The following is a 27,065-nucleotide window of genomic DNA, read 5'->3' on the forward strand; positions in this document are numbered from 1 at the left end:
GCGTGGCTGGACTTCTGGGAGAAAGTTTCTCTCAGAAGGTTTGTTTATCTCAACCTTGGCCAGGGTGCTTATTATTATTATGACTTCTTTGGTGCCACGAAGGCTGGTTTGATTTATTTTTGGAAGGGACGAAGAGGGGAAGGCGGCTTTGGCCGCCTTTTTCTTTTTCTTTTTATGTCTCAGCGGGGTCGGAAGAGAACGACCCTCGGGGTCCATTCCAAACCCAACGGAGAGGTCACCGCTCCGGTGGAAGGCGGAGGAGATAGGGTTGTGGGCCTAGGAATAGTAATAATAATAATAACAATGCTATCTGTTAAGCGCTTACTATGTGCCAAGCACTGTTTTGAGCCCTGGGATAGATACAAGGTCATCAGGTTGTCCCATACAGGGTCGCAGTCTTCATCCCCATTTTACAGATGAGGGAATTGAGGCATAGAGAAGTGAAGTGACTTGCCCAAAGTCACACAGCAGACAAGAGGCAGAACCGGGATTAGAACCCATGACCTCTGACTCCCAAGCCCGGGCTCTTTCCACTGAGCCACGCTGCTTCTAAACAAAAGCAGAGGAGATAGGGTTGTGGGCCTAGGAATAATAATAATGATGATGATGATGGTATTTGTTAAGTGCTTACTATGTGCCAAGCACTGTTCTAAGCACTGGGCTAGATACAAGGTCATCAGTTTGTCCCTTGTGTGACTCACAGGCTTCATTCCCATTTTACACACGAGGAAACTGAGGCACAGAGAAGTGAGTGACTTGCCCAAAATCACACAGTTTTTAAGTGGAGGAGCTGGGATTAGAACCCACAACCTCTGACTCCCAAGCCCGTTCTCTTTCCACTAAGCCACGCTGCTTCTCTAAGAAGCAACACAATGACCACATGAGAAGGCCCCTGGAGCCAGTTCAGAGCGGTTGGTCAACCTAGAATCGCTTTTGCGCAAAAGCTTGCTCAGAGGCCAGTGTTTCAGCCCCTCCAGTAAACTGGAATTAGAAAAATACCTGACACCCAAACCAGCCATAAATCAAACCTGACAGACTTTCTGAAAATGTCCTGCAAGGAGCCTGCCACTGGTGTTTTGAATATGTATTTGTATTCTCTCTGCTTTGGCCTTGGAAAAATCCTTTGAAAACCATTAAGAGACTCTGACCTCACCCAGATTCAAAGACACACTTTTTAAACACTGGGTTGCACTGTATTAGATTCGGCGCTTGGGAAAATATAACAAAAGTGAGAATCACCTCCCCTTGTCCACAAGGAATTTACACTCCAACGGAGGAGGCAGATGTAAAAATATTTTCAAACTGAGTAATCACAACAACCGATCATGATAACTTTTTATGATATTTGTTAAATACTACTTGCCAGGTACTGTACTGAGTACCCGGGTAGATATAAACTAATCAGGTTGGGCACAGTCCATGTCCCATATGGGACTCACAGTCTTAATCCCCATGTTACAGATGAAGGAACCGAGGTGCAGAGAAGTGAAGTGACTGGACCAAGGTCCCACAGCAGACCAGCGGCCGAGCCGGAATTAGAATCAAGTTCCTTCTGACAGCCGGGCCTCGGCTCCATCCACTAGGCCATGCTGATTCAGGTGTCATTTCCAGGTATTTGGGAGGTGAGAAGGACCCAGACAGACCCCACTCCCCAGCCCTTTCACTCTCCCTGGAGACGACTCAGACTGGCACATGGATTCCTAGCTTCACCTACTGCTCCTGGGCCAGAGAATCCCACATGAAGGGCGGCTTTCTTGATTTTTGCAAAATTTAAGGGCGCAAAGTGCATACAATTTTCACAATTCTATGAACCCGCACAAACCCCCCATGATCTGCTTCCTGCCTCCAAAAGCTGTGGCATAGGCTAAAATTTAGCCTTTAGTAGAACTTACTAAATGTTGTTCTACAGAGAGAAAAATGTTCCAAAGAAAGGAAGGTAGCATCACCAGTTGAGCTCATTGTGGGCGAGGAATGTGTCTGTTTATCATTACATTGTACTCTCCCAAGGGCTTAGTACAGTGCTTTGCACGTATTAAGCCCTCAATAAATACATTCGAGTGAATAAACAATGTGAGAGTGTGAGATTTTCCTGATTTTAAAGGAAGAGGGAAATGATGAACTGCATAACAGAGTATCACGAGTTATTTTTCTACCATCTTCAGTGCTATCTATGGTGAGAAAAGTTCATTATGGGCAGGGAACGTGTCTGCTAATTCTGTTGTGTTGTACTCTCTCAAGTGCTCAGTACAGGGTTCTGCACATAGTAAGCGCTTAATAAGTACCATCGATTGACTGATTGCTCTGAAAGAGAAGATGTAGGACAGGCATTTTTTGTTCATCTGTTTGCACTATTGTGGTCTTAGATCTGAGACGATACTTTGAGACTCCCTTGTGAGTAAATAAAATGTTTAAGATTAAACAGTTTTAAAGTAGACTTAGGGGTCCCCATGCCTGGTAGAGGAGAGGTATTTATTGAGTGCCCACTGGTGCACTGCATTGTATTAAACGCTTGAGATAATACAACAGAAGTGCAAATCAGGTCCCTTGTCCACAAGGAATTTACACTCCAACGGAGGAGACAGATGTAAAAATATTTGGAAACTGATAAATCATAACAACTAATTGAAACTTTCGATAAAATGTGCATGTGTACACAAGCACCAGAGGTGGATATAAATGAATACGTAAACGCCGGAGGCAATTGTTGGGTTGATATGACTTGATGCGTCGGTTCGGTGGCTGGCACGCAAACCTTGGACCCGAGGGTAGATTTAATACCCTGAACTCCAGGGCTACTTGGGCATCTGGATGATGGGTGTGGCATTTCAGGAAAGGAGGCTTTGTCAGAAAGTTGTTTCATTATGAGAAGTTCCATCATTTATTTTTTTTTAGCATTTGTTTGTCATGGTTTGTGACCCAGATATTTAGTTACATCATCTTCCCTCATTGCTGAATTCTCCCAGCAAGGATCACTGGGTGGTTCTCTAAAGCTTCACCTGAAAGTGGACGTGCTGTCCTAGCCTGCAGGGACAGGCCATTTATATTGTGATTTTTAGTGTTATCGACCTAGTAACCCTTCTAGAGGAAGTTGTGTGTTTTTTTAAAAAAAACTCTACTAAGCAGTTCTGTTCATTTCGTCTGCCTGGGAATTAATGAGTATTTATTGATTTCTCATTCCGAAGGATCGTACAACTGACGCGAACTATTCATTCTGGGAACGCTGACTCTATTGCCGTTAAAGTATTTGACTGGTTTTGCAGAATGGTAGGGTCAGAGGGCCATCAAGTTATTTTCCCCATCCCTACTCATCCCCTCCTGTTTACATTCTTAATCATCTGTTTCTGTCAGCCCCACGAAACCGTAAGCTCCTTGAGGGTAGGGATCATGCCTTCTGAGGCTATGGTACTCTCCCAGTGCTCTCTACCCACTAGGCATGCAATAAATACTATTGATTGAAATGCCACACACGCTTCCACTACCCATTTGTACCCCAAAACAGCCTTCCCTTTGCCAATGAGCATTCACCCACCAGCATATTGGTTAACTCCAGAGCAGCATATGCCAACAGTACTTTATTTAAAATTTAAACCAGGAGGAGGTTGCATTAGAGAAGAGTTCATTCATTCATTCATTCAATGGTATTTATTGAGCGCTTACTATGTGCAGAGCACTGTACTAAGCGCCTGGTATGTACATTTCGGCAACAGTTAGAGACAATCCCTGCCCAATGATTGGCTCCCAGTTGGTTCTTTCACTCTGCTCTATTAGCCGTATTTTTACAAACTCTCTACCCTGATGTTCAGGGTTCAGAACTCCTAACAAGCATAGCTGACCTATGATTCACTTCCTGACTAGTCCTGATAAAATTGATATCAAATGATATTCCTGAAGAATTTCCCTAATTCCATTGCAGATAAAATCCTATTTTTCTCCAGTTTAAAGATTTCTCTTGTCTTGGGATTGAGCTCTCCAGCTGACTGCAAATAATATGACATTTTTTTCGAGTTACATTTCTTGGCACGGAATCCATTCGATATGGTCTGGCTGGATGTTTATTAAATTCTTCCTCTGTAGAAAGCCTTGGAATACTATTGGCCTGATTCTAAGTCTTAACCAAGCCTCCCTTGTTCTGCCACCGTGCAGCCAGCATTCCCGAAGGGACCCCTGGTTAGCTCAGATTTTAGACTAGATTCCCAAAGTCACCATCCAGGAAGTATCACTGCTGATCCCTAAACAGTTCTCCATGCTGGCCATTGGATGAATCATAACAGCAGTTCTGAGACAATGTGGCTGAAACGATATGACTCAGTGAATTAAACTATGACAGTTCTGAGTTCCAATCCCAGCCCCCCCCAAGCTTGCCCCCTCAATCAATCAATGGGCTTTTGAACCCTTACTTTATGCAGAGCATCCTATTAAGAAGCGCTTGGGGGAGTACAATAGAGCAGATAGGCAGAATCCCTGCTCAGGAGGAGCTCACAATCTAATTTGTTCCCTCCCGGAACAAAAACTCAATCTTTTTATGCCTGAACGCAAAAATTCCTCTCTCCCCCTCCCCCATCTAATGCCCAGGAACATCATCAACTTTAACTCATAAGACAACTTCAAATGTTTCACCCATTTTGTGACATACCAGGAAATTATTAATTAATGAGAGTAGCATTTGGGGTCAGTAAGAATCACTTTTCATGAGGAAAGAGTTAGTGTCTTGGACAAATTCCAGTTCGGATAATTGTATCCTGCTTCCCAGAATTACCTTTGCATTCTAAATTGCCTTTTAGCATTCCTCACACATTTTTCAACAAATTATTTTTGAGAACTACTGGTGGAGCCCTACCGGAGACTTCACTGATTAATACAAGAATTTATCATCTCAGACAGGGTTGTATCCTATGCCTATTAAAAAAAAGATAAAGTTCTTTTACTTTAGGAGGATGGGAGACAAAGACTGAGATCTTAACCAAGTGTGTTTTCAGGAGAAGGAGGCCGCCTGATTGAAAGACACATCTTCAGAGACAGCATGTCAGAAGGAGCAGGAGAATCAGTGAGAGAAGAATTATGAAGGGGAAAACCTTGCTGCCGAACTTTGTGAACCAAGAGAACTAAGGTGAGGATTAAGGCGATGTCAGAGTTCCAACTCCATACCTTTTTCCTCTCTGTGACTTTGTCATCATTTAGGTTTTCTCAAGTCTAATTTCATCTGCCGCCGGTACCAAGAGGGTAGTAAGTTCTTTGAAAAGGCAGGTGGAATTTTGAAAGCTCAGGCCATGTTATACATTCATATGTCGCTCTTTGTCCTCACCTGACTAGGATAGTTGATTGCTGTCTTGGGTCTGGAAAGTATTAAATAACCTAATGAGGGCAACTCGCTGAGGTTATCCTCTCAAGAAAGTGAGATCATTTTAGGAGAGTCTAGGACCGAGTCTTAAATCCGCGGCTTGTCTTTTGCTCTCCGCCCCCCCTCCCATTTGTGAAGAGCGAGATAAGAGACTGGGGCTTGACTTGGTTGTCTGATAGCAGTACACACCAAGCTTTATATTTGGCTTCCTGAAGAAGGCAATCCATCATCTCCAGTTACTGAAGAATGCGGCAATCCTAGTGTAATCTAGCTGCCCGTACTGAGTCTTCTACTTCTGGGCTTTCTTAGCTCACCCAGTTGGTTGAACAGTGATGGATTGTCTTTAACACTCTGTCGTTGACCTATAATGATTTCTGCCATATGTTCTTGCTCACTCCTTAAGATCCGTGAGGGAGGGTTTACTGGGAGCACTGGACACTAATCGGAAATGTGTCAAAGATTCTACTTTCTCAGCTGGTCCTCCACAGTGCCCAAGGCTCGCCATTTTGTCTTTTCAAGGAGAATGGTGCTACCCCCTAAGTGGGATCAGATAGATGGGCAAGGTGGTTTGGCCTGTGTGGGATTTGGACCTTTGCTCGTAACAGCATGGCGTAGTGGCTAGAGCAGGGGCCTGGGAGTCAGAAGGTCATGGGTTCTAATCCCGGCCCTGCCACTTGTCTGCTGTATGTCCTTGGACAAGTCACTTCGCTTCTCTGGACCTCAGTTCCCTCATCTGTAAAATGGGGTTGCGACTTGGAGCCCCACGTAGGTCAGGGACTGCATCCAACCTGATTTGCTTGTATCCACTCACCCCAGCGCTTAGTACAGTGCCTTCCACATAGTAAGCGCTTAGCGAATATCACTATCATTAGTAACTGTTTTACCACAAGTAGTTAGGATGATTCCTTCTGAAACCATATCATAAAAATTAGAGTTGTGAAGTAGATTTTCAGAGTACCTCGAGTTAAACTTTTTTAGGGAAACACTCCAAAATCGCCCCCTGAGGTAGGTGGAACTGCTGAAAAATCTGGATATTCAACTAAAAATGCTGAGTGTCATTTCATTCATTCACCTTTAGTGAGCGCTTACTGTGTGCAGAGCACTGTACTAAGCACTTGGGAGGGTACAATGTAACAATAAACAGACAGGCTGACCCAAACGTCCTGCAATAAAATATTGTAGAGACAATTAAAACAGCATTGTTCTTTTTTTGGCGTGAATTCTCTTTTCAATATGACGCTTGTTAAGTTCTTAAAATGTTCCAGGCACTGTTCTAAGCACTGGGGTAGATATAAGCTAATCAGGTCGGACACAGTGCCTGTCCCACTTGGAGGTCTCAGTCTTAATCTCCATTTTACAGAGGAGGTAACTGAGGCCCAGAGAAGTTAAGTGACTTGCCCAAGGCCACACAGCAGATAAATGGCGGAGCCACAATTAGAACCCAGGTCCTTCTGACTCCCAGGCCCGAGCTCTATCCACTAGGCCATGCTGCTTCTCGGTATTCTTAATGTTTTAGAATCATGTCATTAAATTAATGGAGTTAATGTTACCATATGCATATTGATTTTAGCCATTGTCCCTTTGTAAAATAGCACGTAGCATGATTTGGCGTCTGAATTAATAAAGACACTGCACCTGGAAGCAAAGGGAAAAGTTCCCTTTGGAGAAAGCACGGGGGCAACAGATGGTAAAACAAGAGAAAACCAGGTGGGCTATTGTTTAAAGACTATCTGAATTAAGTTCGCTTAATTTGCCATATCTCCCCTTATCCCTAGCAACCAAAGTCTACTACTTCATTTTGCTAGATCGGGTTTATATCTTGTTGGCAAACTGTCAATAGCAGTCCATCTGTGATTGCACAGATCAATGTGTCTTAAATCCGACCACAAGGTCCACTCCCGGTTCTTTAGTTCTAAGTGTGAGGGTCCCCAGAGCAAGTGTGGAGAATCAGAAAACATATGCACTGCTCTCAAATTTGCATTTTCTCAAACTGCACTTAGTCATCCCTGACAACAGGCAATTATCCTCATTTTCTTTCAGAGAGCTACCTTACCCAAAGGTCACGTTAGAGTGAAAGAAATTCTCTTTCCTTTCAATCTTACAAGTTTAAGAACCGCCGTCTGAGATTTCCGAGAATCGGGGACTTCAGACTTGGTGAGTTTATTCGCTTCTTAACGTGGGCTGAAGTCTGCGTCCGGACAGATGTCCGATTGCCTGTGAACTGGTCTGCAGTGGATCATGCTGAGTGGGAAGTGCCCCTGCCTATAAAAAAGACCCCAAAAAACTTAAGAGCCATCTACTTCCATAAAGAACATTTCTCTATTGGTAAGCCAGCTAGATATTGGCAAGGATTATTGATTTTTCCTTGGAGTGCTGGGAGTAGCTGCTCAATAAATATCAAACTGATAGTGCCTACATTCAATAATAATTATGGTATTTCTTATGTACCGAAGTATTTGTGCAGTTACAATATAATCAGACTGGACATAGTTCCTGTCTCTCACGGGCCTCACAAACTAAGAGGTAGTAATTTGTCCCTTTAGCAACTGAGGAGACTGAGGCACAGAGAGCTCGAGTGGCCTGTCCGAGATGACGGCCGGCGATCTCAGAGCCGGCGCTGCAACCTAGGTCTCCTGACTTCCGGTCCCTTACGCTTTTCATTCATTCATTCCTTCAATCGCATTTATTCATTCATTTATTCATTCAATAGTATTTATTGAGCACTTACTATGTGCAGAGCACTGTACTAAGCGCTTGGAATGAACAAGTCGGCAACAGATAGAGACAGTCCCTGCCGTTTGACGGGCGTTCAGTCTATTTATTGAGCATTTACTGTGTGCAGAGCACTGTACTAAGCGCTTGGAATGTCCAGTTTGGCAACAGATAGAGACCATCCCTGCCCAACAACGGACTCAGTCTGAAAGGGGGAGACAGACAGCAAAACAAAACAAGTAGACAGGCATCAATACCATCAAAATAAATAGAAACATAGGTATATACACATCATTAATAAAATAGAGTAATAAATTATATATACGAATATGCTCAAGTGCTGTGGGGAGGGGAAGGGGGTAGAGCAGAGGGAGGGAGTAGAGACAATGGGGAGGGGAGGGAAAGGGAGGGCTTAGTCAGGGAAGGCCTCCTGGAGGAAGTGAGCTCTCAGTAGGGCTTTGAAGAGGGGCCACACTGGCTTTTCCATTTCCCCATCCCTCCCAGTTGAAGTTGTGTTCTCTTCTGCTTTGGTCTAAGGTCTGGTCTGTAAACGGGTACATCTGTGGAGACAAGCTGGAGTTACAGACATAATGAATTGCCACTTAGCCTTCAAAAGGACAATTTCACAGTCCAATATTTCTGGATCCCTTTCCCTGCCATAAACCATAGATGAAATTGCCATTTTTCACCCTTGGATTTTCAGATCACTGGAATACATAGGGAAATGGATTAGGACTAGATTTACCCAAGACAGAGGTTGTGGGTTCTAATCCCGGCTCTGCCACTTTGTTGTGTGACCCTGGGCAAGTCACTGCACTTCTCCGGGCTTCAGGTACCTCATCTATAAAATGGGGATTCAGACTCTGAGCCCCATATGGGACATGGACTGTATCCAACCCAATTTGCTTGTATTCATCCCAGTGCTTAGTACAGTGCCTGACACCCAATAAGTGCTTAAGAAATACCACAGTTATTATTATGGGATATTTCTCAAACAATAGAACTCTTGCTCCCCTCAAGGGGAACAGAAAGGCCAGGTGAGATTCAGCCTTGGGGTAATGGATGGAGCCCAGGGTTGGGAATCAGAAGGTCTTGCCCAAGGAGTCAGAAGGTCATGGGTTTTAATCCCACCTCTGCCACTTGTCTGCTGTGTGATCTTGGGCAAGTCACTTCATTTCTCTGGGCCTCAGTGACCTCATCTGTAAAATGGCATTTGAGACTGTTAGCCCCATGTGGGACAGGAACTATGTCCAACCCGATTTACCCATATCCATCCTTGCACGTCGTACAGTGCCTGTCACATAGTAAGTGCTTAACAAATACCACATTTTTTATTTTTTATTATTTTTAGCCCCGGAAAGATGGCAGGAAACTGGTTCTTTCTCCAAACAGTGATTGTCATGGCAGCATCTATTGAGCACTCATTTGGCTCAGGACACTATACTAGGCACTTGGAAAGTACAGAATAAAGAAGTAACAACTATCCCCGCCCACAAGGAGTTTACTCTCCAACGGTGAAGACAAAGATAAAAACTCTTTGTCTCCTCTCTTCCTTGCTCTTCCTGCCTGAGATAATTTTCAGCTGCCCCTCCTCTCCCCCCAGATCCTCTTAGCCTCCCCTTTTTAGCCACCCCCTTATTTGGCAAAACCCCAAGACTAATTATTTCAGGCCAGGTCCTGGGTAGAGCTGAATTTCATGTAAATCCCTCTCAATAATATCTGTTGCTTTCATTAGACAGTCCATTTCTCTCAGACTGTCCGCATGAACAGCACTTCCTCCAGGACTCATACGAGGTTCGGATCGGCAGAAGCAGCAGCAGCTGCAGGATCTGGGTTCTCACTGCTGTAGAGCCCGTGAATTAAGCGGTAGCATCTTGTAAATTGGTCAGGGAGAGGGAGTGCTCATTCAGGAGCTAACAGCTGGTCAGGATGTAGTGTTTCAGGAAGGGTTTTAGCTGACGTCAGATAAAGCTGATGTCCACCAGATTGGATTGAAGTGCCAATAAAGCTGACCCCTCCTATTTCTTCTCATCCCCCGAGCTCGCCAGAATGCCGGGGATCATTATGGACTCCCAGTTGTCATTCGATCTCCATCTGGCTGCTGTCGCGGAAGCCGCCTTTCATCCCTTGCCAAAAAGTGTAAAGGCTTTAAGGTGGTTCTGTTTCTGGCAGATCTGAGCTTTAAGGCTTACGCTTATCATTTTCCAGGTTGGTGCAAACAGTTCGCTCTTTGGGGGTTCCTCTCCTGGGTGATGCCGCCGGAGAAGTGCAGATGATAAATCGTGTTTTTGATGACTCATGTTTAGGTTTGACGCTCGAAAGCATTCATCCAAATGAAACGATGATTTTTCTAATTGCACTGTGGGGTTTGAATCCTCGAGGTGCGTATGAGTTGGGGGATAGGCTAAGATACCCGGAAAACAGTACCGACATGGGGTGATGAGTCTTGCAGATGTGGTATTTACATGTGGTTGTACAAGGGGAAACACATCTGTGTACTACATGAGTTCTTGCACGAACTTGGGTTTTTTCTAATACAGTGATGGGTAAAAAGTATTTTTGACTCACCCAATTATTGAAGAATAATGCGAAAGACCCCAACATATAGTAATAGTCTCAAATAGAGCTTCCTTAACAATAGGTGAAAGGTATTTCAGGTCATCTTTAGAGGTATCTCTCTTGTTATTATTGTTTGGTACTTTCCTGAGTCATTATTATTGTATGGTACTTTCCCAAGTGTTCTGCACGCAGTAAGTGCTCAATAAATACAATTGAATCTTGAAATGATTAAAAGTTGTGGGTGGGATCCATCAATCAATAGTATTTATTGAAAGGCTACTGGATACAAAATACTATACTAAAATACTTGGAATAGTAGAAGAAGAAGAAGTCACATCGATCACTTGTATTTGTGCACTTCCTATGTTGCAGAGCCCTGTACCCAGCATTTGGAAGAGTACAATACAACAGAATTAGCAAAGATGGCCCCTGCCTGCTTTGAACTTACAGCCTAGAGTGGGAGACAGACATTCAAATAAATTACAGATGTATATGTAGGTGCTGTGCAGCTGAAGGTGGAGTGAATATCAACTGCTTAAAGGGTGAGAAGCAGCGTGGCTTAGTGGAAAGAACAAAGGCTTGGGAGTCAGGATGTGGGTTCTAATTCCGCCTCCACCACTTGTCTGCTGTGTGACTGTGGGCAAGTCACTTAACTTCTCTGTGCCTGTTACCTCGTCTGTAAAATGGGGATTAAGACTGTGAGCCCTACGTGGGACAACCTGACATCTACTCAAGTGCTTAGAACAGTGCTTGGCACATGGTAAGTGCTTAACAAATACCATCATCATTACTATTACAGATCCAAGTAACAGTAGGAGACATAGCAGGGAGAGGGAGTAAGGGAAATGATGGGTTAAGTCAGGGAAGGCCTCTTGGAGGATATCTGATTTTTGCAAGGCTTTGAAGGTGGCAAAAGTGGAGGTCTGTCAAAAATGGAGCGGGAGGGAGTTCCAGATCAGAGGGAGGACATGGGCAAGGGGTCAGCGGCGAGATAGACGGTAGCAGGTACAGTGAGTAGATTGGGTTAGGAGATCCATCCTGCACTTAGCACGTTGTAAGTGCTTAATAAATCCCCTAACTGAGCTACCCCTCTACCACTTCCTCAGTTCCCTCATCTGTAAAATGGGGATTAAGACTGTGAGCCCCACGTGGGACAACCTGATTCCTCTATGCCTACCCCAGCGCTTAGAACAGTGCTCGGCATATAGTAAGCGCTTAACACATACCAACATTATTATCACTTTGAATAATAATGATGGTATGTGTTAAGCGCTTACTAAGTGCCAAGCACTGTTCTAAGTGCTGGGGTAGATACCAGGTAATCAGGTAGCCCCTCGTGTGATACTCAGGCTTCATCCCCATTTTACACATGAGGTAACTGATTCACAGGGAAGATAAGTGACTTGTCCAAAGTCACACAGCTGACAAGTGCCAGAAGTGGGATTAGAACCCATGACCTGTTGCCGAATTGTACATTCCAAGTGCTTAGTACAGTGCTCTGAACATAGTAAGCGCTCGATAAATACTATTGGATGAATGACCTCTAACTCCCAAGCCTGTGCTCTTTCCGCTGAGCCGCACTGCTTCTTATATAGCTTCTTTCATTTTCCTAAGAACTTTAACATTACTTAGCTCATATTTGTCCTCAAAATATCTCTGTTTGATTAGGAGGGGTAGATGCTGAGTGAGGAAACTGAGGTCTACAGACGTAAAGTGACTTGACTGAGGTTGCAAAGCAGGCTAGTGGCTATGCTGGGTCTAGGTCCTGTGACTCCCAGATCTGGGCTCTTTCCATTAGACCACACTCCCTTCCATCATTCAGTGAATAGCATTTACCAAATGCCTAGGGTGTGCAGAGTACTGTACTAAGCACTTGAGAGGATCCAGTAGTATAAGAGAACTTGAGAAACAGTGTAGCCTAGTTGGTAAGGAGAGGGGGCAAGGGCTTGGAAGCCAGAGGACCTGAGTTCAAATCCCAGCTCTGCCACTTGCCTGCTGTGTGACCTTCGGCAAGTCCCTTCACTTTTCAGAGCCTCAATTTCCTCATTCGTCAAATAGGTATTTGTGGTATTTATTCACTACCTATCCTCCCTCCTTTTTAGACTATAAGCCTCCTGAGGGACAGGGATTGTGTCCCAACTGCCTCTACTGGGTGGGTTTATGGCACATAGTAGCAAATTCTTAATGCTAAAAAAAATTGTCATTATCATTATCTCAATAGTGTTAGGAGACATGTTCCTGTCCCCCAAGGAACTGACAATCTAGCTGGGAAGGCAGACAGCCAAATAATCTACAGATAGGAGGAAGATGGAAGAGTTGATATGTAAATGAGCTGATGCTTAGGTAACAGATTATGCAAGAGATGTACTTTAAATTCTACAGATGGTTATAAGTACACAAGTGTGGAGGTGTGCAGAAGTGCTGACACGGCAGTTGTTTCCATGGCAAACAAATTAAAATGTTAAAAGCCCCAGGGCTGAACTGTGCAGAAAGAACCCTTGCCAAATGAAGGGCAGCCGTTTGTGACAGTCGTATTTACTAAGCATTTACTGTGTATAGAGCACTGTAATAGGCACTTGGGAGAGTACAATATAAAAGTATAATGTAGACACATTCCCTGCCTACAACGAACTGCCACATGGCTTCAGAGATGAGCAAAATGTTTCACTCTATGGCCCGAAAACCTGAAGTGAGTAGTTCAAGAGTAACTTCAGCTGAACACAACTCAGACCTCCGAGGCACTTCCCGGGATCTGAAAAAGTTAAAAGCAGCTTCCAGTTTTTCTTGATTTACTCCTAGGAAGTAGCAAACCCAGTTGGAGAATCTGGTTTATTGTGTAATTTTCAAACAGGGAATTAAAGTGGTGTTAATCATTATGCAGTTTTATTGTCTCATGCCAAGGGCTGGAAGTCACCCAACAGAGTGTGGTTTGCAGGGAATTCTTTGAACAGGACAAGTTTGCTGCCAGTTTCAGATCATGAAATAAAGATGTATCAGAAGAGAGACAGATTGTTCTGCTTTTCTAAGGAAAAGAGTGTTCTGCCCATTGTGTCTTCTGAACTGAAGACCCAGCAAAATTTGGGAAAAGAGTTTTTAAGATCTCTCAAAAAAAGACCACACATCCTTTCCCTGCCTCTTCCTTTCAATATTAACCTCTTGGAGACGTTGTTTGAAGTTGCTTAAGAGATTCTACACTAGAAGGGCCAGAAAGGCTTAAAAAAACCACAAATAATTCCTGTAAATTTGATAAAATCAATATTTATCATGCACCTACTGTGTGCAGAGCACTATACTAAGTTTTCGGGGGTGAACAAGGGTTAAGAGACACTATCTCTGCCCCCGAGGAGTTTGTAATCTAGCAAAGGGCTTTCAATGTAATGACATAAGTCTTTTAGATTATAATTCCATTATTATAAACCCAAAAGCCTGCAAATTGAGGTAGACTGCAGTTTTTCTTGTCATCAAGGATGATGTGAACCTTTTGTATATAATTTTGTTTGGTGTGGGGGGTGGTTGTATTTAAGTACTTACCCTGTGCCAAAGCACTGTACTAAACATTGGGGTAGATACAAACTAATCAGGTTGGACACATTCCCAGTCCCACACAGGGCTCACAGTCGCAATCCCCATTTTACAGATGAAATAACTGTGGCCCAGAGAGGTTAAGTGACTTGTCCAAGGTCACAGCAGACAAATGGTGGAGCTGGGATTAGAACTCAGTGTGGCTCAGTGGAAAGAGCCTGGGCTTCGGAGTCAGAGGTCATGAGTTCGACTCCCGACTCTGCCGCTTGTCAGCTGTGTGACTGTGGGCAAGTCACTTCACTTCTCTGTGCCTCAGTGACCTCATCTGTAAAATGGGGATTAACTGTGAGCCTCACATGGGACAACCTGATTACCCTGTATCTACCCCAGCACTTAGAACAGTGCTCTGCACATAGTAAGCGCTTAACAAATACCAACATTATTATTAACTCAGGTGCTTCTGACTCCCAGGCCCATGCTCTAGCCACTGGACCACACTGCTTCTCTTCTCTATATAGTTGTCCACTAACAAGGAAATTCATCTACAAGTGCATGTGTGACTGAAGAGGCCAGTGTGGAAATTAGTCTCAGCCACATTTTGTGCACAAAAAAGTCATCCCATGTTGTTAGGTTCAGTATTTGCAGTGATTGGCTCTGTTTTCTCTTAGGCCTCTTTGTCTCTTGATTCTTAGGAAACTTCGGCTCAAGTGCCACTCCTTTCTTGAGTTCAGCATGCCAACTTGACAGTTGACTCCCTGTTTTCATCTAAGATGCAGTATCATCCAAAGCTCTGTTTAACTGCATCCTTAAAACATTTCCTCTTTCCTCTTTGCTTTCAATTTTCCAAATTCAGCTCTCCATTCAGCAGCGATCTGCTATTGTACCTTCTACTCACATGTTCCACCCAGGATGGGACGTGTTAGGGTGACTGAAGCTTCGATGCGAAGCTTACGAGTATAATATTCAAACTGAGTGTTTTTATCCTCTTAAGCTTGTATATCTCTCTCTCCCTCTCTCTCCTTTCTCTCTCTGTGCCTCCCAACACATCCCTTCTCTCTTTATAATATTTCCATTTTGGCCGAACCTATCTCAAGCCCAAAATGCGTTGCAAAATTTGGAATCCTATCTATCGCCTGCCAATTTTTTAAATGTTTGCCATTGCTAAAAGGCCAATATGATAAGAAATGGTTAAATGCCTCTGTGGGCACATCAGGTAGAGTGACCCCGCCATGTCAGAAACAGCAGTCTCTCAGCAGGGAAAGATAAGTGCAAATTGAAATGATCTCCTTTGTTTTGGTTCTGTCTCTCTAAAGAGATAGGCCCAAAGCAAAAGACAACATGGGAATGAATTTTTATCCTTCTTTGCCCTATCTGCTTTAGGGAAGCAGCATGGTATAGTAGATAGAGCACCGGCTTGGGAGTCGGAAGGTTATGAATTCTAATTCTGATTCCACCATTTGTCTGCTGTGTGGGCTTGGGCAAGACACTTAACTTCCCTGTGCCTCAGTTACCTCATCTGTAAAATGGGGATTAAGACAGTGAGCCCCATGTGGGACATGGACTGTGTCCAACCTGATTTAATTGTATCCCCCCCGCCCCAAGCACTTAGTTCAGTGCCTGGCACATAGTAAGCGCTTAACAAATACCATTATTATTATTAATAATGCCAAATCGATCAAGGGTATTTATTGAGTGCTGACTCTGTGCATAGCACTGTACTAAGTGCTTGGGAGAGGACAAGTCAACAGAATTAGCGGACCCATTCCCTGCCTGTAGCGAGTTTGCAGTCCAGAGGGGGAGACAGATATTATTATGTATAAATAATTTCTAATATATAATTTAAAGGTAACTACATAATCTTTAGGATTCAGGTGGAGGGAAAGTCTATCCAATTCTGTTCAGATGATGATGATAATAATAATAATAGTATTTGCTAATGTTTACTTTGTGCCAAACATTGTATTAAGCCCTGGGGTTGATATCGTATAAGCATTTTGGACCCAGTCCCTGTCGCACATGGGGCTCACGGTCTGAGGGAGAGAAAGCAGGTATTGTATCCCCATTTGACAGATGAGGTAGTTGAAGCATTGAGAAGTGAAGTGACTTGCCCAAGTTCACACAGTAGGCAAGGGGTGGAGTCTTAATTAAAACCCAAGCCCTCTGACTCCCAGGCCTGTGCTCTTTCCATTAGGCCATAGGGTTTGATGCAACCCCCACCCCACAAATTTGAATCACACTGGACTTATGGGGGGTCAGCCGGGTCCTGAGTAGGGATGTACTTAGGAGAGTGGATGAGATGTATTATTTTGGCATAATAATACTAACAGTGGTATTTGCAAAGTGCTTATTGTTTGCCAAGCGCTGTACTACGTGCTGGGATAGATAGAGGATAAGCAGGTCCCACATGGGGCTCACAATCTAAGTAGGAGGGAGAACAGGTTTTGAATGTCCATTTTACAGATGAGGGAACTGAAACAATAATAATAGTAATAATGACGGTATTTCTTAAGCACTTTCTATGTGCCACGCGCTGGGGTAGATACAACCAATTCAGGTTGTCCCACGTGGGTTTCACAATCTTTAACCCCCATATTACAGATAAAGTGACTGAGGCACAGAGAAGTGAAGTGACTTGCCCAAAGTCACACAGATGACAAGTGGTGGAGCCGGGATTAGAAGCCACGACTTCTGACTCCCAACCCCGTGCTCTTTCCACTAAGCCACATGGCTTCTCTATGAGACGTGAGGTGACTTGCCCAAGGTCAAACAGCATCCAAGGGGCCGAGCTAGCATTAGAACTCAGGTCCTCTGACTCCCAAGCCCGGGTTCTTCCCATCAAGCCCGATGCTTCAATGATGTAAGAAACTGAGTCGTCCTTTGGTTCAAAAGCAAAGCTCCTAGATGAGGAGAGACTCTGTTTAGGAGAGAATCTCTTGCACATCGCGTCCCTGAAAATAGTCAATTTTACCTTTTCTGTCCCTTTGCCAATCAGGTGAACATTTCTCAGGCACCAGTGATTAAGAGGAAAGAAGCCTACCCTAAGCAAATGGGACATGTGGTTAAGTTGTTTTGGCCACAGTGGTGTTCCCCTGAGCCACACGCATACTTTCACCCAATTCCCCCATGTCCTCTGGCGTGCGAGGCAAGACAGCTGGAAGGGAGAATAGGTACAGTCTTTGTCACAGAATGTTTCTGTCCTCAACAGCAGCTGACACTACCGTGCAAGAAATATTCCCCAATGCAGAGATTCTTATTCATTCTGCTTGGGGTGGGCATGGAAAGACTACTTTGCCAAATAGCTTCAGCTTTTGTGTCTGTCCAGCTTCTCTCTCTCTTTTTTTTAATGGTATTTAAGTGCTTGCTCTGCACCACTGTACTAAGTGCAGTGGTATATACAAGGTAATCAGGTTGCTTATGGTCCCAGTCCTTCATTTTACAGATGAGGTAATTTAGGAATAAAGACGTTAAATGACTTGCCCGAGGTCACACAGCAGACATGTGGTAGAGCTGCTACTAGAACCCAGGTCCTCTGACTTCCAGGCCCATGCTTTATTTATTAGGCCATGCTGCTTCTCTAAATAAGAATTCCAAGTCTTATTTTTACCTACATTACATTGAATTGTATTTATTTGCACAGCTACCTTGAGCTCTTCTTCCAAAAATCATTTTCCATAAATTGGGAAAATAAGCCTAAATCATTACCCAAGAAGGAAGAGAAAGGGGTGATAGAGAAAACGATGAAAGTAGAGTGCAGGAAATAGAGGGGGAAAATAATCCTTTTAATGTCTTACTGTGGAGTCTGGTATCATTTAATATATATAAATTGGCCCTAAAAGCTTCTTTTTATGATTAAAAAAAATGATTACACCTTAATCCAAAGCAAGAATAAAAACAGGACAATAGAGAGATTGTGCTCTTTTTCTCTCCCTCCCTCTCTCCCTTCTTCCCTCCCGCCTCCCTTTTTCTATTTCTCCTTTGCTTCTTCCTTCCTCTCTCCCCTCTTCTCTCCTTTCCTTCCTCCCTCCCACTGGTTCCCAAAAAAAGACATCCTTACTGTGTTATTCCACCTGGCCTGGGCCAAATCACCTCTACTTCCCAGACTTCCTGGTTCCTCAAGATTTCTCTCCTGGAGAAGGGGACCATATTCTCACCCCAGCCAGTATATAAAGTAACATCTGTTGGAGTTTGTCTCTGTCCCTTCTGCTTGGAGGTGGAAGGGGCTGCATTTCTTAGGCTCTCCTGTCCCCATCCCCCCACTCCCAGTTCCCACCACTATCAAGAGGTAATGAGATAGAGTCTCAGCCATCCTCTGGAGTCAGGTACCCCCTCTCCTGACCTAACTCCTCCCCTGCATTGCCAACTTCAAAAGCATTGGTAGTTCAATCAATGAGCGCTAACTGTGCAGCAAGAACTGTGCTATGCACTTGGGAAAGTGCAGTTTAAAAATAGTGTATCTGTTAAGCGCTTACTATGTGCAGAGCACTGTTCTAAGCGCTGGGGTAGATACAGGGTAATCAGGTTGTCCCACATGAGGCTCACAGTTAATCCCCATTTTACAGATAAGGAAACTGAAGCACAGAGAAATTAAGTGACTTGCCCATAGTCACACAGCTGACAAGTGGCAGATCCGGATCTCGAACCCATGACCTCTGACTCCCAAGCCCAGGCCTTTTCCACTGAGCCACGCTGCTTCTCTGAGCCACGGAGATGCATTCCCTGCCCACAACAAGCTTACAGTCTAGAATAATGCAGGACTAGGTAGTGTAGATGAGTTTGGTATCTGTGCAAGGAATTCTAGGAAAGGGCTTGGCTTTTTATTAGGGTTTTGTGTTTTTTTTGGAGGGGCAGGGCTTGTCTTTATGATATTTAAGCACTTACTATGTGCCAGGCACTGAACTAAGCAAGCGCTGGGGTGGATACAAACTGATCACATTGGACACAACACCGTCCCGCATGTGGCTCACAATATTAATCCCTATTTTACAGATGAGGTTTTCCAAAACAGTTGGCCTCAAGTGAATAGTGAGTAGAAAAATAATAAGAATGATAACTGTGGTATTTGTCAAGTGCTTATTGTATGCCAAGCACTATACTAAGCAGTGGGATAGATACAAGGAAATCAGGTCCAACATGGTGCTCACAGTCCAAGTAGGAGGGAGAACAGGTATTGAATGCCCATTTTACAGATGAGAAAACTGAAGCACAGAATAATGAAGCGACTTGCCCAAGTTCACACAGCAGACAAGTGGCGGAACCAGGATTAGAACTCGGATCCTCTGACTCCCAGGCCTGTGTTCTTTCCACTGAACCGTGCTGCTTTTCGCGCAGTATTCATTAGATCCTTCTTGGAACTGAATTTTTACCTCCTCTGATTTTCTTTCTATTTTGTCTCCTCAGAGGATATATTGAGTTCTTGCACTGATCCGTTCTGATGCCCTTTTTAACATCTAAATCCTGCCTAGCATCTCTTGGCCTCCTTTCAGTGACACTGTGGCCTCTTAGTTTTATCCCTGTTACTTCTCGTTCTACATCCTACCTAAAGGAAAAAAAAAAACTTACACGAACTCTCTGCTTTCAGTGTGTCCGTGAACATGTTTAACGTGTGCTTCTCCGAGTTAATAATAATAATAATAATAATGTTGGTATTTGTTAAGCACTTACTATGTGCAGAGCACTGTTCTAAGCGAGTTCTTCCCTTTGGGTTGCCAGGGGACTATAGGCCTGCAGCACTTTTGCTGACACGTTGCCTTTTGATTGTTCAGACTGCAGGGAGTGGAAAAGTAAATGTCTCTTAGGTCCATCTTGAACTTTAAATGGCTGGAGATCAACTACCCAGCACATTATGTCATTTGGAAAATGATTTAATGTACCGTACTCTTTGCGTATGCTGATGAAGCCTAGACCTATGCCGTACGGAATTACCCATAATGGAAAGGTCTAAGCCGAAGCATCACGCCAACTCTATTCACCTGTGCTGAGCAGCAGCGGCACGGGAAAGAGTCGGAGGCGGGTGATCAAGTGATCAAAACGTTGATCAAAGACAAGGGCAGAGACTCAAGTTTTTACTACGTGCAGGAAGGCAATTGTAAATCACTTCCGTATCTTTACCAAGGAAACTCTCTGGATGCACACACCAGAATGACTTTATGGCAGAATCGGGGATGTCCTAAAAAGGGCATGTCCATGGAGTCGCTATGGGTCAGAAACGACTCGACGGCATTTGAAGAAGTATTGTATTAAGCCCTGGGAAATGGGAAAGAGTTTTCAGGTGGGAATTAGACATGGACCTCGTCTGTCGAGGAGCTTACAGTCTATGACTACAGGAAGGGGAGAGGACTGGAGACAGACGTCGGGAGCAGTGCAACAATAAAACAAAATGGCATAAGGGACAAAGATAAATGCATAATGCATTAAATAAAAGTCAGTAGGGAGCAGTGGCTGAAGGAGCAGAATTTCAGGCTCCTCGTGATTCAAGGTCCATAGTACAACTGTAGCCACAGCAACTGCAAACAAGATAAATAAAGTATTGAATATGGAAATAAAATATATCTGTGCATACAATTGCTGAGAGATATGTTAAAGGGCACGATTTCTAAAGGTGGGCATAAGCCCAGTGCTAATAATAATCATGATATTTGTTAACCACTTATATGTGCCAAGCACTGTTCTAAGCACTAGGGTAGGTACAAGGTAATCAGGTCATCCCACGTGAGGCTCACAGTCTTACTCCTCATTTGACAGATGAGGTAACTGAGACACAGAGTAGTTAAGTGACTTACCTAAGGTCACAGAGCTGATAAGTGGTGGAGCTGGGATTAGAACCCATGTCCTCCAACTCCCAAGCCTGGGCTCTTTCCACTAAGTCACGAAGCTTCCCACGCTGCTACTGGGGTGTTATGAATTTATCAAGGAAGGCTTCCTGGAGGAGGTGGGATTTTTTAGAAGGGTGTTGAAAATGGGGAGTGCTCTGATCTAGTGCATTTGTTGGGAAGAGGAAGTTCTAAGCTGGGGGAATAGTGTGAGCATAGATGGTGTTAGAAGTGGGAGAGCGTGAGGGACAGTTAGAAACCAAGCTTTCAAGGAGAAGAGCTAGCAGAGCTGGGCCTAGAACTCAGGTCTTCTGCCACCCAGTCCCGTACTCTTTCCGTTAGGCCAAGCTTCCTCCAAGTGGTCTTTCTTTTACTTCTCCCGCCAACTACCTTGGATGTTTTCCCAACTTTCAACTTCAAAAAAATTCAGTCCCTTTAATAGTAAACCCTGAAATAGAGAAACTTTCAGAGACACCGAGTATTGATGGGGGGGATTAAGCAGGGAATCAAGAATAGGAAGCAGGTCTCCTGGTATAAGCAAGCTAGTTATTTGCTGTTTAATTAAACATGCAGTAACTAGAGTATTACAAGAATCCAAAGGGCTACCCATTAGACCAGGATACAAGGATGTTTCCCATGATCTTTTGCATTATCTTCCATGTTCTTACTATGGCTTAAGCATTTTTGAATTGACCTTCGGGGTAAGATGTGGGGAAAATTGGACCTGATTGTTTCCTGAAACCCTCTAGGCTGCAGCAATCTGGCTGGGGAGGAGAAGCCATTAACAGAGCACACAGCAGACAGATTAATTTAGGAGTGTGGCCTAGTGGTTAGAACACAGGCCTGGGAGTCAAAAGGACTGGGGTTCTAATCCCGCTCCACCACTTGTCTGCTATATGATCTTAGGCAAGTCACTTCTTGTGCCAACTGTAAAAGGGGGATTAAGACTGTGAGCCCCCATGTGGGACATGGACTGGACATAGACATGGACTATGTCCCACCTGATTACCTCAGCGCTTAGAATAGTGCTTGGCACATAGTAAGCATCACCATACCTTGTATCTACCCCAGTGTTTAGAACATAGTAAGCTCTTAACAAATACCATTAAAAAAAAAAAAACAGAAACAGACACAGGCGATCAGATTCTACATGCCAATATGATCAGATTCTACATACCAACAGCAGAAAAAACTAAGTAGCTTTTCTTGCTGTTTGGTAAGTAATAATACTACTAATAATAGTATTCACAAAGTGCTTACTAGATGCCAACCACTGTGCTTCATGCTAGTGCTAATACAACACAATCAGAGCGAGATGCAATCCCTGTCCCACATGGGGCATGCAGCCTAAAGAGTAGGGAGAGCAGCTTTTTAATCCCCATTGTAAAGATGAAGAAACTGAAGCCCCAAGAAATTGATTTATCCAAGTTCACATAGCAGCTGAGTGTCAGAACCATTCATTCATTCATTCATTCATTCAATAGTATTTATTGAGCCAGGATTAGAACCCACTTCTCTTGACTCCCCACCCTGTGTTCTGCCATGTAAGTGGCTCCAAGTTCACCCCATCAAGACCAGGGTTTGCATCAAGCCAGCTCAGTACCAAGGATGAAGATGGTACTTAAGTGCTTATTATATGTCATGTACTGGGGTTGTTACAAGCTAATCAGGTTGGACACAGTCCCTGTCCCACCTGGGGCTCACAGACTTAATTTCCATTTTACAGATGAGGGAACTGAGGTACCGAGAAATGAAGTGACTTGCCCAAGGTGACACAGCAGACAGGTGACCGTGCTCTGTCCACTAGGCCATGCTGGTAACCTAACCTCGGGAGCTGGGGACTGGATGAGGATTTTTTTTCCCCCTTGTGCCCCTGCTGTGGTGAGGACCCATAAAGTCTCTTCATGAGCCCAAGGGACAGCTTGACCCCCTGTGTTTGGAAAAAGAACCAAGTAGATCATGTCAAGTGGTATTTGACATGAGAAGCAGAGAAGCAGCGTGGCTCAGTGGAAAGAGCACGGGCTTGGGAGTCAGAGGTCATGGGTTCGAATCCCCGGTCTGCCACTTGTCAGCTGTGTGACTGTGGGCAAGTCACTTAACTTCTCTGTGCCTCGGTTCCCTCATCTGTAAAATGGGGATGAAGACTGTGAGCCTCACGTGGGACAACCTGACTACTCTGTATCTACCTCAGCGCTTAGAACAGTGCTCTGCACATAGTAAGCGCTTAACAAATACCAACTTTTTTTTTTTAATTTGTTAAGCGCTTGGACGCAGCCACCTGTCTCACGTGGGGCTCACGGTCTCAATCCCCATTTTACAGATGAGGGAACCGAGGCTCAGAAAAGTGAAGTGACTTAACCAAGGTCACGTGGCTGACAAGTTAGAGCAAGATATTCCCCTTAAATTCCAACCCTCATCTCACTGTAGCAGGAGAGAGGAGGTGATACAGCCAGCAATGGGGAGTGTCTGTTATGCCTGTATTATCTGGTGGGGAGGGCTCATTCATTCATTCAGTTGTATTTATTGAGTGCTTCCTGTGTGCAGAGCACTGCACTAAGCACTTGGGAGAGTGCAATAGAACAGTAAACAGACACATCCCCCGCTCACAACGAGTTACAGTCTAGAGTAACTTTAACTCTACGGACATAAGTGCTGTGGGGTGTTGAATGAAGGGACCAAATTGGGATGACGCAGAAGGGAGTGGGAGAAGAAGAAAGGAGAGCTTAATCAGGGAAGGCCTCTTGGAGAAGTTGTGCCTTCAATAAGGCTTTGAAGGGGGCCGATTCGCGTACCCATTACTTATGTAAGGTTATGTCCCCTTCTGACCAATTTATCTTCATTTAATCCCATTTCTATTCAACCCTTAGCTGTTTCCAGCTGTCCTCTATTCCACATTGAACTTTGTTTGACACATCATTCTTGGACAGCACAAGGCAGGAACTGTCATCAGAGCAGGAGTTTGTGACATCAGTTCTAAGCACCCTACTGCTTGATTTACTGATCAGAAGTCTCAGTGCCCTTCGTGGCTCCCTAGCATTTCTGGTACTAAAGGACAAAAAAATAAAACCAAAGCCTAGGCATTTTTATTTTTTTCTAGGGAAAATGGCCTCCTTACTGAACAATTCTAACGATGTGTTTTCCTTTTCAAGCACGAATCATCGAGGCTCTCCAGGTCTCTTACCATACTTGGACTTAGGCGTTAGTGGAGATTATTCTCCGTTTCATGTTGAGGTCAGTTTTCCACGTGACTATGAGATGCTGGAATTTAAACCATGGTAGGGCTCTAATTCCTTTCAGTGTGTGAAGTACACTGACCAAGACCCTTGAATACAGAAGCTACATGGGGCGATGATGTGGAGTCATTCTTGGAACTTTGAGATAGAGGATCAGTAAGAAGCAGCCACTTCTGTATTTATTTATTCCTTTCCTCAGCACTTGTGTTCCTATGAATATTCAGTTACATCCACATTTTCCTATTTTGATTACTCTCTTTGTGGGCAGGGAGTGTCCTGTGCTTCTGATTTACTTTCCTAAGTGCTCACTACAGCATCTGTAGGTGCTCGGAAAATACCATGACTAAAACAACTACTGCTAGACTTAGAATGATGGTATTTGTTAAGCATTTACTAAGTGCCAGGCACTGTCCGCGCTGGGGTGGATGCAAGCTGATCCGATTGGACACGGTCCTTGTCCCGCAGTCACACACTCAATCCCCATTTTACGATGAGGTAACTGAGGCGCGGAGAAGTGAAGTGACTTGGCCAAGATCCCGCAGCAGACGAGTGGATTAGAACCCAGTTCCTTCTGAAACCCAGCTACGCCATGCTGCTTCTCTTCTAGTACTACTACCACGATAGAAATGCTTTTGGTAGAGGGTCTAACTGTCGTCTCTTGCGGCGCTCATCTGCTGAACAATGTGGGTGGCCTTAACTTCCCTGCTGACTTTCAAGTAGTTCTGGTTACCGCATGTTGCTCTTTTCTGGTTTGTGTTTCCAGACTCCCATTGATAGCCAAAAGCCCTCCCGGAGGTATGGAATCCCCCTTTTTCCCCCTGCAAAGGAGAAATTTCTGAATGGGAACACCCAAGGAGCTGTGTTAGGGCCCTGGGCAAGACTCCCCAAAGGGACAAAGCCACGAAATACAAAGTTGCTAGAAAAGCTGATTCTTAAATCTCCAAAATCTTTAGCTATTGAGTATCCCATTCTCACAGTAGAACGCCGGCTACCTCCCAGAGCACCGAGGCACCAACTCTGCACCACTTCAGAATGAGGGACGCCCTTGTTGCTAGCAGTGATGACCAGCTACTTTTTGAGTGCTTACTGTGTGCGCAGCACTGTACTAAGCGCTTAGAAGAGTCCAGTACAACAGAATTTGCAGATACATTCCCTGCCCCATAACGAGCTAGATGTGCCCAACCCCTCATGTGGACACTCTAGAACATTTCCTCAGCAGCTTATTTCTGCGTGACTTTTAGAAAACACCCTTACAGTTTACCTGGCTTCTCTCTCAGTATTCATGCTATCAAATTTTCAACCTTATTATAAGGCTAATAAGTTATTTTGCTTCTCTGTGTCTGTTTCTTCACCTATAAGGCGGAGCTTCTCCCAACTTTCTGACTGCAAGCCCGTCTGGGACAGGAGGATTAGGTCTGATCTGGTTAGCTTGTACCTTCCCCAGAATTTAGCGCAGTGCTTGGTAATACTTAGTATTTCTAATCATTAGCACTGTTATCCTTGAAGGTGGCATTGACCCCTACAGGGAATCTATGAAGCAGCGTGGCCTAATGGAAAGAGCCCAAGCTTGGGAGTCAGAAGAGCTGGGTTCTAATCCCACCTCTGCCACTTACCAACTGTGTGACCTTGGGCAAGTCACTTCATTTCTCTGGGCCTCAGTTCCCTTATCTGCAAACTGGAGGTTTAATTCCTGTGCATCCTACCTAGAATGTGTCATTCATTCATTCACCCGCATTTGTTGAGCGCTTACTGTGTGCAGAGCACTGTACTAAGTCCCATGTGGGACCTGATTATCTTGTATCTACCCCAGTGCTTAGTACAGTGTTTGGCACATAAGTGCTTAACAAATGCCACAGTTATTATTGTAGTGGAAAGAGCCCAGACTTGGGAGTCAGAGGTCGTGGGTTCTAATCCCAGCTCCACCACTTATCAGCTGTGTGACTTTGGGCAAGTCACTTGGCTTCTCTGTACCTCAATTACCTCATCTGTAAAATGGAGATTGAGACTGTGAGCCCCACGTGGGACACCCTGATTACCTTGTATCTGTCCTAGCACTTAGAAGAGTGCTTGGCACATAGTAAGCGCTTAACAAATTCCATAATTATTAGTATTATTATTACCCCTACAGGGAATCCAGAAGTGGCAAGCAATCATCAAAATGGGAAGATCCAACCATGGTAATGGTCAGTGGACAGAAAGATGCAGTCCGGATGGAGTGTGAAACAGTCCAGAGAACAACATCCCAGAGGGAAAGTAACGTGGCTAAATGAAAGCCGGACTCACGGGAAATGTATCGCTTACATACATACTTTCAGTGGGTGGTGTGTCCAGAATGCCAAAAGTCGTGATGAATTTTCTCCACCTGTCTGGCTTCCTGAGTCTGTAGACAATGGTAGGGTGAAGTCTACCATTCTACTGTTCTCCTGCACCCTTAAACAGTCTCGTTACATGAAAACAAGTTTTGGAAAGGCAATTACCTGTGTCTTTTGGAAGGGTGCAGCTGCCTAAGGAAAATCTGAGAAAGATTTTTGGTGCCAGAAGTGATGGATTTCACCCAGAGCTCTTTGGTGTATTTGCTCAGGTGATCTGCTGTCACGCCACGAGCTCCAAACTGACCCCCACCCAGCAACCCTGGCCCTCAAGCTTATTAGTAATAATAATGGTACTTTTTAAGTACTTACTATGTGCCAAGGGCTGTTCTAAGCCCTGAGGTAGATACAAGTTAATGCAGTCCCTGTCCCACATGGGCCTCACCCTCTTATCCCCATTTAACAGATGAGGTAAACGAGGCCAAGAGAAACGAAGCGACATGCTCAAAGTCACCCAGCAGACATGGGGTGGAGCTGGCATTAGAACCCAGGTCCTTCTGACTCCCAAGCCCGGGCTCTATCC

General features: G+C 44.4%; 1 long non-coding RNA gene across 1 annotated transcript; it reads left to right on the forward strand.

Moving 5' to 3' along the window:
* The first annotated feature begins 10,097 nt into the window (after window positions 1-10,097).
* LOC114805457 lies at window positions 10,098-26,646 on the forward strand. Its single transcript, XR_003753435.2, has 2 exons — window positions 10,098-10,258; window positions 26,302-26,646. It is a non-coding gene; the product is annotated as an uncharacterized LOC114805457 (long non-coding RNA).
* Window positions 26,647-27,065: the final 419 nt, after the last annotated feature.

This window comes from Ornithorhynchus anatinus, chromosome 18, assembly GCF_004115215.2.
Source record: "Ornithorhynchus anatinus isolate Pmale09 chromosome 18, mOrnAna1.pri.v4, whole genome shotgun sequence".
Lineage (NCBI taxonomy): Eukaryota > Metazoa > Chordata > Mammalia > Monotremata > Ornithorhynchidae > Ornithorhynchus > Ornithorhynchus anatinus.